At 42.1% G+C, this 7,500-nt stretch overlaps 17 non-coding genes across 17 annotated transcripts in view; all 17 read left to right on the plus strand.

The window, feature by feature from the left end:
- LOC132137805 (5S ribosomal RNA) overlaps positions 1-101 on the plus strand; it is a 119-nt gene extending 18 nt beyond the window's left edge. The window contains exon 1 of the ribosomal RNA XR_009432126.1: positions 1-101. This exon is cut by the window's left edge and continues 18 nt beyond it. This is a non-coding gene — a ribosomal RNA (5S ribosomal RNA).
- Positions 102-675: 574 nt separating this feature from the next.
- Positions 676-794, plus strand: LOC132139393 (5S ribosomal RNA). The gene has a single exon (XR_009433612.1). It is a non-coding gene; the product is annotated as a 5S ribosomal RNA (ribosomal RNA).
- Positions 795-878: 84 nt separating this feature from the next.
- LOC132138626 (5S ribosomal RNA) lies at positions 879-997 on the plus strand. The gene has a single exon (XR_009432912.1). It is a non-coding gene; the product is annotated as a 5S ribosomal RNA (ribosomal RNA).
- Positions 998-1,574: 577 nt separating this feature from the next.
- Positions 1,575-1,693, plus strand: LOC132137683 (5S ribosomal RNA). The gene has a single exon (XR_009432010.1). It is a non-coding gene; the product is annotated as a 5S ribosomal RNA (ribosomal RNA).
- A 558-nt stretch (positions 1,694-2,251) lies between these two features.
- On the plus strand, positions 2,252-2,370 carry LOC132138673 (5S ribosomal RNA). The gene has a single exon (XR_009432957.1). It is a non-coding gene; the product is annotated as a 5S ribosomal RNA (ribosomal RNA).
- A 427-nt stretch (positions 2,371-2,797) lies between these two features.
- On the plus strand, positions 2,798-2,916 carry LOC132139395 (5S ribosomal RNA). Its single transcript, XR_009433614.1, has one exon. It is a non-coding gene; the product is annotated as a 5S ribosomal RNA (ribosomal RNA).
- Positions 2,917-3,000: 84 nt separating this feature from the next.
- Positions 3,001-3,119, plus strand: LOC132138749 (5S ribosomal RNA). The gene has a single exon (XR_009433029.1). It is a non-coding gene; the product is annotated as a 5S ribosomal RNA (ribosomal RNA).
- Positions 3,120-3,674: 555 nt separating this feature from the next.
- On the plus strand, positions 3,675-3,793 carry LOC132139396 (5S ribosomal RNA). The gene has a single exon (XR_009433615.1). It is a non-coding gene; the product is annotated as a 5S ribosomal RNA (ribosomal RNA).
- An 84-nt stretch (positions 3,794-3,877) lies between these two features.
- LOC132138217 (5S ribosomal RNA) lies at positions 3,878-3,996 on the plus strand. Its single transcript, XR_009432521.1, has one exon. It is a non-coding gene; the product is annotated as a 5S ribosomal RNA (ribosomal RNA).
- Positions 3,997-4,558: 562 nt separating this feature from the next.
- LOC132137806 (5S ribosomal RNA) lies at positions 4,559-4,677 on the plus strand. Its single transcript, XR_009432127.1, has one exon. It is a non-coding gene; the product is annotated as a 5S ribosomal RNA (ribosomal RNA).
- An 84-nt stretch (positions 4,678-4,761) lies between these two features.
- On the plus strand, positions 4,762-4,880 carry LOC132138218 (5S ribosomal RNA). Its single transcript, XR_009432522.1, has one exon. It is a non-coding gene; the product is annotated as a 5S ribosomal RNA (ribosomal RNA).
- Positions 4,881-5,442: 562 nt separating this feature from the next.
- On the plus strand, positions 5,443-5,561 carry LOC132139397 (5S ribosomal RNA). The gene has a single exon (XR_009433616.1). It is a non-coding gene; the product is annotated as a 5S ribosomal RNA (ribosomal RNA).
- Positions 5,562-5,645: 84 nt separating this feature from the next.
- Positions 5,646-5,764, plus strand: LOC132138219 (5S ribosomal RNA). The gene has a single exon (XR_009432523.1). It is a non-coding gene; the product is annotated as a 5S ribosomal RNA (ribosomal RNA).
- Positions 5,765-6,324: 560 nt separating this feature from the next.
- Positions 6,325-6,443, plus strand: LOC132139398 (5S ribosomal RNA). Its single transcript, XR_009433617.1, has one exon. It is a non-coding gene; the product is annotated as a 5S ribosomal RNA (ribosomal RNA).
- An 84-nt stretch (positions 6,444-6,527) lies between these two features.
- On the plus strand, positions 6,528-6,646 carry LOC132138220 (5S ribosomal RNA). Its single transcript, XR_009432524.1, has one exon. It is a non-coding gene; the product is annotated as a 5S ribosomal RNA (ribosomal RNA).
- A 557-nt stretch (positions 6,647-7,203) lies between these two features.
- Positions 7,204-7,322, plus strand: LOC132139399 (5S ribosomal RNA). The gene has a single exon (XR_009433618.1). It is a non-coding gene; the product is annotated as a 5S ribosomal RNA (ribosomal RNA).
- Positions 7,323-7,406: 84 nt separating this feature from the next.
- LOC132138221 (5S ribosomal RNA) overlaps positions 7,407-7,500 on the plus strand; it is a 119-nt gene continuing 25 nt past the window's right edge. Inside the window, exon 1 of the ribosomal RNA XR_009432525.1 lies at positions 7,407-7,500. This exon is cut by the window's right edge and continues 25 nt beyond it. This is a non-coding gene — a ribosomal RNA (5S ribosomal RNA).

Below are 7,500 nucleotides of genomic sequence, written 5' to 3' on the forward strand. Positions count from 1 at the left end.
CTGGCTATGCCTGATCTCGTCTGATCTCGGAAGCTAAGCAGGTTTGGGCCTGGTTAGTACTTGGATGGGAGACCGCCTGGGAATACCAGGTGCTGTAAGCTTTTTGGAAAATTTTCATTAGTTATGTAATAATCTTGAAAAAAAAAAAGAGTCAATGCCAGATCTCTGAATCTTAGAATGTTTGGTTCTGGTTATTACTTGGATGGGAGACTGCCTGAGAATAATACCAGGTGCTGTAAGCTTTTGGGTTTTCTTCCCTACTTATATATTGAACTGGAGATTAGAGTGGCTGATCTTTAAATAGCCCTCTCTCTTCAGCAGCCTTCGCTTACGGCCATACCTGGCTATGCCTGTTTAGTACTTGGATGGGAAACCGCCTGGGAATACCAGGTGCTGAAAGCTTTTTGGAAATTTTTCAAATTTTTTTACTTTTTGGAATTTTTTCACTAATTATATAATAATCGTGCAAAAAAAAAAAAAAAAAAAAAAAAAAAAAAAAAGAGTCAATGCCCGATGTCTGAATCTTAGCATGTTTGGTTCTGGTTACTACTTGGATGGGAGACTGCCTGGGATTGCCAGGTGCTGTAAGCTTTAGGGTTTTCGTCCCTATTTATATAATGTACTGGAGATTACAGTGGCTGATCTTTAATTAGCCCTCTCTTTGCAGCAGCTTTTGCTTACGGCCATACCAACCTGGCTATGCCCGATCTCGTCTGATCTCGGAAGCTAAGCAGGTTTGGGCCTGGTTAGTACTTGGATGGGAGACCGCCTGGGAATACCAGGTGCTGTAAGCTTTTGGGTTTTATTCCGAACTTATATAATGAACTGGAGATTAGAGTGTCTGATCTTTAAATAGCCCTCTCTTTGCAGCAGGTTTCGCTTACGGCCATACCAACTTTGCTATGCCTGATCTCGTCTGATCTCGGAAGCTAAGCAGGTTTGGGCTTGGTTAGTACTTGGATGGGAGACCGCCTGGGAATACCAGGTGCTGTAAGCTTTTTGGAAAATTTTCATTAGTTATGTAATAATCTTGAAAAAAAAAAAAAAGAGTCAATGCCAGATCTCTGAATCTTAGAATGTTTGGTTCTGGTAATTACTTGGATGGGAGACTGCCTGAGAATAATACCAGGTGCTGTAAGCTTTTGGGTTTTCTTCCCTACTTATATATTGAACTGGAGATTAGAGTGGCTGATCTTTAAATAGCCCTCTCTCTGCAGCAGCCTTCGCTTACGGCCATACCTGGCTATGCCTGGTTAGTACTTGGATGGGAAACCGCCTGGGAATACCAGGAGCTGAAAGCTTTTTGGAAATTTTTCAAATTTTTTTACTTTTTGGAATTTTTTCACTAATTATATAATAATCGTGCAAAAAAAGAAAAAAAAAAAAGAAAAAAAAAAAAGAGTCAATGCCCGATGTCTGAATCTTAGCATGTTTGGTTCTGGTTACTACTTGGATGGGAGACCGCCTGGGATTGCCAGGTGCTGTAAGCTTTAGGGTTTTCGTCCCTATTTATATAATGTACTGGAGATTACAGTGGCTGATCTTTAATTAGCCCTCTCTTTGCAGCAGCTTTCGCTTACGGCCATACCAACCTGGCTATGCCCGATCTCGTCTGATCTCGGAAGCTAAGCAGGTTTGGGCCTGGTTAGTACTTGGATGGGAGACCGCCTGGGAAAACCAGGTGCTGTAAGCTTTTTGGAAAATTTTCATTAGTTATGTAATAATCTTGAAAAAAAAAAAAGAGTCAATGCCAGATCTCTGAATCTTAGAATGTTTGGTTCTGGTTATTACTTGGATGGGAGACTGCCTGAGAATAATACCAGGTGCTGTAAGCTTTTGGGTTTTCTTCCCTACTTATATATTGAACTGGAGATTAGAGTGGCTGATCTTTAAATAGCCCTCTCTCTTCAGCAGCCTTCGCTTACGGCCATACCTGGCTATGCCTGTTTAGTACTTGGATGGGAAACCGCCTGGGAATACCAGGTGCTGAAAGCTTTTTGGATATTTTTCAAATTTTTTTACTTTTTGGAATTTTTTCACTAATTATATAATAATCGTGCAAAAAAAAAAAAAAAAGAGTCAATGCCCGATGTCTGAATCTTAGCATGTTTGGTTCTGGTTACTACTTGGATGGGAGACTGCCTGGGATTGCCAGGTGCTGTAAGCTTTAGGGTTTTCGTCCCTATTTATATAATGTACTGGAGATTACAGTGGCTGATCTTTAATTAGCCCTCTCTTTGCAGCAGCTTTCGCTTACGGCCATACCAACCTGGCTATGCCCGATCTCGTCTGATCTTGGAAGCTAAGCAGGTTTGGGCCTGGTTAGTACTTGGATGGGAGACCGCCTGGGAATACCAGGTGCTCTAAGCTTTTGGGTTTTATTCCGAACTTATATAATGAACTGGAGATTAGAGTGGCTGATCTTTAAATAGCCCTCTCTCTTCAGCAGCCTTCGCTTACGGCCATACCTGGCTATGCCTGTTTAGTACTTGGATGGGAAACCGCCTGGGAATACCAGGTGCTGAAAGCTTTTTGGAAATTTTTCAAATTTTTTTACTTTTTGGAATTTTTTCACTAATTATATAATAATCGTGCAAAAAAAAAAAAAAAAAAAAAAAAAAAGAGTCAATGCCCGATGTCTGAATCTTAGCATGTTTGGTTCTGGTTACTACTTGGATGGGAGACTGCCTGGGATTGCCAGGTGCTGCAAGCTTTAGGGTTTTCGTCCCTATTTATATAATGTACTGGAGATTACAGTGGCTGATCTTTAATTAGCCCTCTCTTTGCAGCAGCTTTCGCTTACGGCCATACCAACCTGGCTATGCCCGATCTCGTCTGATCTCGGAAGCTAAGCAGGTTTGGGCCTGGTTAGTACTTGGATGGGAGACCGCCTGGGAATACCAGGTGCTGTAAGCTTTTGGGTTTTATTCCGAACTTATATAATGAACTGGAGATTAGAGTGTCTGATCTTTAAATAGCCCTCTCTTTGCAGCAGGTTTCGCTTACGGCCATACCAACCTGGCTATGCCTGATCTCGTCTGATCTCGGAAGCTAAGCAGGTTTGGGCTTGGTTAGTACTTGGATTGGAGACCGCCTGGGAATACCAGGTGCTGTAAGCTTTTTGGAAAATTTTCATTAGTTATGTAATAATCTTGAAAAAAAAAAAGAGTCAATGCCAGATCTCTGAATCTTAGAATGTTTGGTTCTGGTTATTACTTGGATGGGAGACTGCCTGAGAATAATACCAGGTGCTGTAAGCTTTTGGGTTTTCTTCCCTACTTATATATTGAACTGGAGATTAGAGTGGCTGATCTTTAAATAGCCCTCTCTCTTCAGCAGCCTTCGCTTACGGCCATACCTGGCTATGCCTGTTTAGTACTTGGATGGGAAACCGCCTGGGAATACCAGGTGCTGAAAGCTTTTTGGAAATTTTTCAAATTTTTTTACTTTTTGGAATTTTTTCACTAATTATATAATAATCGTGCAAAAAAAAAAAAAAGAGTCAATGCCCGATGTCTGAATCTTAGCATGTTTGGTTCTGGTTACTACTTGGATGGGAGACTGCCTGGGATTGCCAGGTGCTGTAAGCTTTAGGGTTTTCGTCCCTATTTATATAATGTACTGGAGATTACAGTGGCTGATCTTTAATTAGCCCTCTCTTTGCAGCAGCTTTCGCTTACGGCCATACCAACCTGGCTATGCCCGATCTCGTCTGATCTCGGAAGCTAAGCAGGTTTGGGCCTGGTTAGTACTTGGATGGGAGACCGCCTGGGAATACCAGGTGCTGTAAGCTTTTGGGTTTTATTCCGAACTTATATAATGAACTGGAGATTAGAGTGTCTGATCTTTAAATAGCCCTCTCTTTGCAGCAGGTTTCGCTTACGGCCATACCAACCTGGCTATGCCTGATCTCGTCTGATCTCGGAAGCTAAGCAGGTTTGGGCTTGGTTAGTACTTGGATGGGAGACCGCCTGGGAATACCAGGTGCTGTAAGCTTTTTGGAAAATTTTCATTAGTTATGTAATAATCTTGAAAAAAAAAAAAAAAGAGTCAATGCCAGATCTCTGAATCTTAGAATGTTTGGTTCTGGTTATTACTTGGATGGGAGACTGCCTGAGAATAATACCAGGTGCTGTAAGCTTTTGGGTTTTCTTCCCTACTTATATATTGAACTGGAGATTAGAGTGGCTGATCTTTAAATAGCCCTCTCTCTTCAGCAGCCTTCGCTTACGGCCATACCTGGCTATGCCTGTTTAGTACTTGGATGGGAAACCGCCTGGGAATACCAGGTGCTGAAAGCTTTTTGGAAATTTTTCAAATTTTTTTACTTTTTGGAATTTTTTCACTAATTATATAATAATCGTGCAAAAAAAAAAAAAAAAAGAGTCAATGCCCGATGTCTGAATCTTAGCATGTTTGGTTCTGGTTACTACTTGGATGGGAGACTGCCTGGGATTGCCAGGTGCTGTAAGCTTTAGGGTTTTCGTCCCTATTTATATAATGTACTGGAGATTACAGTGGCTGATCTTTAATTAGCCCTCTCTTTGCAGCAGCTTTCGCTTACGGCCATACCAACCTGGCTATGCCTGATCTCGTCTGATCTCGGAAGCTAAGCAGGTTTGGGCCTGGTTAGTACTTGGATGGGAGACCGCCTGGGAATACCAGGTGCTGTAAGCTTTTGGGTTTTATTCCGAACTTATATAATGAACTGGAGATTAGAGTGTCTGATCTTTAAATAGCCCTCTCTTTGCAGCAGGTTTCGCTTACGGCCATACCAACCTGGCTATGCCTGATCTCGTCTGATCTCGGAAGCTAAGCAGGTTTGGGCTTGGTTAGTACTTGGATGGGAGACCGCCTGGGAATACCAGGTGCTGTAAGCTTTTTGGAAAATTTTCATTAGTTATGTAATAATCTTGAAAAAAAAAAAAAAAGAGTCAATGCCAGATCTCTGAATCTTAGAATGTTTGGTTCTGGTTATTACTTGGATGGGAGACTGCCTGAGAATAATACCAGGTGCTGTAAGCTTTTGGGTTTTCTTCCCTACTTATATATTGAACTGGAGATTAGAGTGGCTGATCTTTAAATAGCCCTCTCTCTTCAGCAGCCTTCGCTTACGGCCATACCTGGCTATGCCTGTTTAGTACTTGGATGGGAAACCGCCTGGGAATACCAGGTGCTGAAAGCTTTTTGGAAATTTTTCAAATTTTTTTACTTTTTGGAATTTTTTCACTAATTATATAATAATCGTGCAAAAAAAAAAAAAAAAAGAGTCAATGCCCGATGTCTGAATCTTAGCATGTTTGGTTCTGGTTACTACTTGGATGGGAGACTGCCTGGGATTGCCAGGTGCTGCAAGCTTTAGGGTTTTCGTCCCTATTTATATAATGTACTGGAGATTACAGTGGCTGATCTTTAATTAGCCCTCTCTTTGCAGCAGCTTTCGCTTACGGCCATACCAACCTGGCTATGCCCGATCTCGTCTGATCTCGGAAGCTAAGCAGGTTTGGGCCTGGTTAGTACTTGGATGGGAGACCGCCTGGGAATACCAGGTGCTGTAAGCTTTTGGGTTTTATTCCGAACTTATATAATGAACTGGAGATTAGAGTGTCTGATCTTTAAATAGCCCTCTCTTTGCAGCAGGTTTCGCTTACGGCCATACCAACCTGGCTATGCCTGATCTCGTCTGATCTCGGAAGCTAAGCAGGTTTGGGCTTGGTTAGTACTTGGATGGGAGACCGCCTGGGAATACCAGGTGCTGTAAGCTTTTTGGAAAATTTTCATTAGTTATGTAATAATCTTGAAAAAAAAAAAAAGAGTCAATGCCAGATCTCTGAATCTTAGAATGTTTGGTTCTGGTTATTACTTGGATGGGAGACTGCCTGAGAATAATACCAGGTGCTGTAAGCTTTTGGGTTTTCTTCCCTACTTATATATTGAACTGGAGATTAGAGTGGCTGATCTTTAAATAGCCCTCTCTCTTCAGCAGCCTTCGCTTACGGCCATACCTGGCTATGCCTGTTTAGTACTTGGATGGGAAACCGCCTGGGAATACCAGGTGCTGAAAGCTTTTTGGAAATTTTTCAAATTTTTTTACTTTTTGGAATTTTTTCACTAATTATATAATAATCGTGCAAAAAAAAAAAAAAAAAGAGTCAATGCCCGATGTCTGAATCTTAGCATGTTTGGTTCTGGTTACTACTTGGATGGGAGACTGCCTGGGATTGCCAGGTGCTGCAAGCTTTAGGGTTTTCGTCCCTATTTATATAATGTACTGGAGATTACAGTGGCTGATCTTTAATTAGCCCTCTCTTTGCAGCAGCTTTCGCTTACGGCCATACCAACCTGGCTATGCCCGATCTCGTCTGATCTCGGAAGCTAAGCAGGTTTGGGCCTGGTTAGTACTTGGATGGGAGACCGCCTGGGAATACCAGGTGCTGTAAGCTTTTGGGTTTTATTCCGAACTTATATAATGAACTGGAGATTAGAGTGTCTGATCTTTAAATAGCCCTCTCTTTGCAGCAGGTTTCGCTTACGGCCATACCAACCTGGCTATGCCTGATCTCGTCTGATCTCGGAAGCTAAGCAGGTTTGGGCTTGGTTAGTACTTGGATGGGAGACCGCCTGGGAATACCAGGTGCTGTAAGCTTTTTGGAAAATTTTCATTAGTTATGTAATAATCTTGAAAAAAAAAAAAAGAGTCAATGCCAGATCTCTGAATCTTAGAATGTTTGGTTCTGGTTATTACTTGGATGGGAGACTGCCTGAGAATAATACCAGGTGCTGTAAGCTTTTGGGTTTTCTTCCCTACTTATATATTGAACTGGAGATTAGAGTGGCTGATCTTTAAATAGCCCTCTCTCTGCAGCAGCCTTCGCTTACGGCCATACCTGGCTATGCCTGTTTAGTAATTGGATGGGAAACCGCCTGGGAATACCAGGTGCTGAAAGCTTTTTGGAAATTTTTCAAATTTTTTTACTTTTTGGAATTTTTTCACTAATTATATAATAATCGTGCAAAAAAAAAAAAAAGAGTCAATGCCCGATGTCTGAATCTTAGCATGTTTGGTTCTGGTTACTACTTGGATGGGAGACTGCCTGGGATTGCCAGGTGCTGTAAGCTTTAGGGTTTTCGTCCCTATTTATATAATGTACTGGAGATTACAGTGGCTGATCTTTAATTAGCCCTCTCTTTGCAGCAGCTTTCGCTTACGGCCATACCAACCTGGCTATGCCCGATCTCGTCTGATCTCGGAAGCTAAGCAGGTTTGGGCCTGGTTAGTACTTGGATGGGAGACCGCCTGGGAATACCAGGTGCTGTAAGCTTTTGGGTTTTATTCCGAACTTATATAATGAACTGGAGATTAGAGTGTCTGATCTTTAAATAGCCCTCTCTTTGCAGCAGGTTTCGCTTACGGCCATACCAACCTGGCTATGCCTGATCTCGTCTGATCTCGGAAGCTAAGCAGGTTTGGGCTTGGTTAGTACTTGGATGGGAGACCGC

This window comes from Carassius carassius, unplaced genomic scaffold (assembly GCF_963082965.1).
Source record: "Carassius carassius unplaced genomic scaffold, fCarCar2.1 SCAFFOLD_57, whole genome shotgun sequence".
Lineage (NCBI taxonomy): Eukaryota > Metazoa > Chordata > Actinopteri > Cypriniformes > Cyprinidae > Carassius > Carassius carassius.